This window comes from Nanorana parkeri, unplaced genomic scaffold (assembly GCF_000935625.1).
Source record: "Nanorana parkeri isolate BGI_ZX_2015 unplaced genomic scaffold, ASM93562v1 scaffold608, whole genome shotgun sequence".
NCBI classification, from domain to species: domain Eukaryota; kingdom Metazoa; phylum Chordata; class Amphibia; order Anura; family Dicroglossidae; genus Nanorana; species Nanorana parkeri.
In genome coordinates, this window is record NW_017306876.1 from 467,379 (window position 1) to 472,286 (window position 4,908).

A 4,908-nucleotide genomic window follows, 5' to 3' on the forward strand; every position below is an offset into this window, starting at 1 on the left:
GCATCAGAGGGGGGGGGGCGCAGCAGCAGAGGGGGGGACCCGCACAATGCAGGGTAATACAAGCGAGCTGTAGAGCCGGCCGAATGCTTGTACATAACAGCTGGTATGGGCTGTACACATTACCGGCGTGATCCTGTAAGCGCGTGCCCGTGACAGCAAGGGGTTAAAAATATACACAATCTGCAAGGAGTGTGTATGTTCTCCCTGTGCTTGCGTGGGTTTCCACTGGGTACTCCACTTTCCTCCCACACACCAAAGACATACTGGAACTTTACATGGCTCCTGTCTAAATCGGCCCTGTATACATCTGAGATAGGGACCTTAGACTGTAAGCTCCTCGAGAACAGGAACTGTGCAGTATGTAAAGCGCTATAAAAAGACCAATAATAAATAAATATAGAAGTCCTGGAAACGTCACCGTTGATTTTCATTACCGATCACCACTGACAAATGCCACCTACTGGTGGATTCAAAGAAATATAAACTTTTTTTTTTTTTGCTGCCACTGCCACCTATATGTGCACCATAATTAAAACTATCTAGATTTGGTTTGCAGGTTTCTGTAGAGTCAAAGTCTTTATTCCCAGTGGCAGATAACAGATGAGCACTGATGCACTTGCAGGTTGCAATATTAGTATTATGGCTGGAATGGGCAAACTGCATTGGATTGAACCATCCATGTAACATAGAGATGTATTCCTGTACAGAGTTTTTTGGACCTCTTATAAGTAGAATCAAATTATACTAAATCTTGGTGAACACGTGCAGTTTACTAATGCAGCTTTTGTCATTGCAATGAAGGGTTGAGAGAGAATACTGTCAATCCATTTATCTTTCTTAGGGTGACACTGAGAATAGTTACTAGAGTCACATCTTCATAATCTAAAGACCTAAATAAAAATGATATGCAACAAATACAGTATATGTAGGATTGTTCTTTTTCTTTACATCAGATGTATTTTGATTAGTGTTATAGGATATATTTATAGTATTTTATATGTAGCTAGGTTTTGTGCTGTCTTTGAAACATATGACAAGTCTTACATGGTGCAGGTATACTTGCCAAGCACTATATAATTTAAATTGCAGCTACACTTCAATAACTCAAATATGGATAAATCATTTGAGATGCTAAATTATAAAAACCTAAGGCTGTGTCTGTGAGGCTATGCTGTATACAGCTATGCTTTGGATCAAACATATAATTTTTCAAAGGTAAATGAAGGACATTTTGTTAACAGAGTTAACAGATTAATACACATAGAGGGCACTGTCTTCAAAGTGATGTAAAAAGTACATGACATAAGATAGATTACACAAAAGAATGGTTTGAAGGCAAAGAAAAAAAAAAAGACATCTTGTACAGTAGAGAGAAGTGAAGGCCATGATTACTGTCAAGGAGCCAGGACTGCAAAATGGAACTGAGAAAGGATATGGCAAAATGGTGTTCAATGGCAATTATATGTCACTGACCTGCGAATGAAGTCCTTGCTAAGCCATGCACTTACATCCTGGGTGTTCTGTGTCTTCTCTGCATCCTGCTCATAAGCTGAGTACAAAATATCCTTGTGGTATCTTGTGTCAAAGATAGGATAAGAGCACGCCTCCTGTCTACACTTGTTCCTACTTCTTGTAATCTGCAGGATGCTGCAGCAATATAGCAAGGCAATGCTTAAAGCCTTCCCTCTCTAAAAGGGGAATTTATGTAGACGAGTAAGTTTATTGTGTGTTGTCAGATGGTTCTTTCAAAAGACATCATGTATAGTGGTCATACTAACATTGATGAAGAATAGAACATTTAACATATTCAAGATGCTAAGAGGGACAAGGCAAACTTTCCATGCCGCGATTGCTGCCTGCTTGCTTGCTTTTATCACTTCATAAAGTCAACATATCTGCATGTTTTCCTTTACCTTTTCTGCCGTGAGTAGTGGCTTCTACATTCACTTCTACTAATATGCACAGTAGAAAGATGGATTGGAAAACATGTCTATAACTAATCAAAGCTTTTAGAAGAAACAATATTATTAAAGTGACATCATCAGTGGAGCACCAGGTATTTTGGTTCGGCTTCAACAGAGAAAGGGGTGGTGTAGGATTGCTGTAGGGATGAGGATTGGGTTTCTTGGTTTTAAATGCAAATGGCCACTCCTCCTTTTACTTTTTTTCTCTGCAGTTCCACAGAGGACATTGCCAGGAAAGTTTGGAAGTATAGACACTGCTGAACCCCACTACTCAGCTTTGGGATCCAGTAAAATGGCAGAGGCAGTGGGGCTTTGTGTTCAACGATTGGTGGTTGTCAGGTCAACCTGTCACAAGGTGCAGAAGAGGCTCCGACCTTAGCATGACGTTGGATAGACACAGCGGCTTGTTGCAGTGGTCTCTATTTACTGTGGGGGCTCTGCTTGTTCTGGCCTGCCAATGATCGGCCACCAGGCACCTTGAACTGATGACATCGAGCAACAGGGCCAAGGAGGTGAGGGGAAGGAGCCACACTAACATCATGTGACACACTTACGTGCTGACACTCTGTAGACCATTTTGACCCCTGAACTCTGCATCACTCACTACTCTGACCTGTGAGATCTGCATTACTTACTACTCTGACCTCTGAGATCTGTGATTCTTACTACTTTGACCCCTGCACACTGCGTCGATTACTGCTCTGACCTCTGAGTTACCTACTACTTTGACTCCTGCACTCTGTGTTACTACTCTGACCTCTGAGGTCTTTATTTTTACTACTCTGACCACTGCCCTCTGCGTTACTTACTACACTTAACTCTATATTACATACTATTCTGACCCCCGCACCCTGCGTTACTCAATGCTCTGACCTCGGAGATTTGAATTACTTACTTCTCTGACTTCTGAGATCTGCATTCTTACTTCTCTGTCCACTGCCCTCTGTGTTACTTACTACTCTGATCTCAGAGCTCTTCATTACTTACTACACTTACCACTGCACTTTGAATTACTTTCTACTCTCTGTGTTTCTTATTACTCTAACCCCTGCACTCTGCATTTCTTCCTAGTATGACCCCTGCACTTTGCATTACTTACTACTCTCACCCCTGATCTCTGTGTTACTTACTAAAATAACCATTTATCACTGTGTTACTTACTACTCTGACCACTGCGCACTACACTACCTATTACCCTGTACTCTGCGTTACTTACTATTAACCTCTGAACTCTATGTTACTTACACCTGCCCATGCACTCTGCATTACCTGCTTACTTCTGCACTCTGATTTACTTACTCCTGACCCATTCGCTCTGCATTACGTAGTTCTGACCCCTGCAAACTGCTGCATTACTTATTCCTGAACCCTGCACTCTGTGTTACTTACTCCTGAGCCCTGCACTGTGAATGAAAGTGAATGGCAAGTTTTCAACTAAAACTAAAAATGTAGGATGAGTTTAATAATAACATTTGTATTTTTAAAGTTTTTAAAAGTTTTCTTAAAACCTTTATTACTTTTTAATAGGGTCTTGCAAGGCTATCTGGCTGCACCCTGGTGGTCTTGTATGTTTTGTAGTGTGTACTCCCACACTAAATGCCATACATAGTGAAGTGACACAGACTTTGTTGGCTATGTCCACATGTGTTTGGCAATCATTTTTTCCAAGTACCCTAATGCATTTAAGGCATCTCTCCTAACTATGCATGCAAATCTTGGTGCCTCTTATTTGAAATCTGTTTGTTTTGTCTCTATATCCTAAATGTCTAGCTCATGTTCCAAAAGTCTGCAACCAATTGCGTGAGGTCAAAAATGGGGGGGTGACTTGTGAATGTGGGTACAATGGGGTCATGTTTTTGGGTGTGGTTTTAAGTTGGCATAGTCAGTACTGTGTCTCCAGATTTCATTTTGAAAACCTTGTAACCTTATCCTCGAGGCCGGGACTGATGTGATTAAATGTGTATAGTGTGCATAAATCAATAATGCCAGTAATAATAATAATTTCACAGGGCACATTTCCTGCTTGTTGCTGAATGTTTTTTGTTGCTGACTGCAATTGTCTTTCACCTACATGGTGGTATTCATTGTAGCTATTACCTGTTCAGACCAAGTTCCTTAGCTGGCGGTCTTATCTTGCAGGAATCCTTTTTGCTTTTTGCATAGGGACAAAGTGGTGTTGGGTCCTATGACTTCTTTCTTGTCTAAGTTAGCACCCAGTTTGCATTTGCTTGACCAAAATCAAGGATGGCCTTATGAGGAAAGGATAACTATAAAACATAGCTTAGATGGTTAGAAGTTAAAAAAAATGCAGCTTACATTTAACAATTTGCCCTAGATAGGGCAATATGTAAAGATCAACACACAGGACAAAAAAAGAACCCAGACTGAAGGAGCGCATACATGATATCATTCGACCCAAGGAATGGACTAGCTGTGCTCTCAACACTCTGCCAGCAGCCCCTCTTTTCTTTCCACCACTTTTGACCTCTATCCTGCCCCACATGGTGATCTCAGGCCCCCATCCCTACAGCTACCATTTTGCCACCAAAAGCCCCCATCACCAACACACCTCATTTACACTTGAACCCCCTACTCCTTGTTCTTAAAACCACACCTGATTGCACCCTCCCCCAATGTCACCACAGTGCCTGCTCAACCCCATCCATGCTTTCGTGTCCACACCTGCACAGCCATTCTCTAATCACTGCCCCTGTGTCCCCTGCCTCTGCTCTCACCACTACGCCTGTTCCTATACACTGTCCTCCCCCAACCCTCCCATCCCAACTTCTCCAGCTTCAACACCATTCCTGTGACCCCCTCGAAACACTGCATCTCCCCCATCTCACCACACCTGGATGCTGACCTCCCCACCATCCCACCATTGTTCACCACTGCACCTGACCCCAACAACTGCACCTTGCCCCAACTGTAAATATGGCTACAG

At 42.3% G+C, this 4,908-nt stretch overlaps 1 protein-coding gene across 4 annotated transcripts in view; it reads left to right on the forward strand.

Moving 5' to 3' along the window:
• Positions 1 to 4,908, forward strand: part of LOC108792169 (FXYD domain-containing ion transport regulator 6-like) — a 70,076-nt gene that overhangs the window by 48,015 nt on the left and 17,153 nt on the right. Inside the window, exon 2 of one of the 4 annotated variants that reach the window (XM_018562875.1) lies at positions 4,787 to 4,790. The exons of 2 other annotated variants lie outside the window; for them this stretch is intronic. The gene's annotated coding sequence lies outside the window, so the exon portion shown is untranslated. Of the gene's footprint in view, positions 1 to 2,016; positions 2,022 to 4,786; positions 4,791 to 4,908 lie in introns of all 4 variants that reach the window. One more of the 4 variants, XM_018562876.1, reaches the window with a different exon arrangement.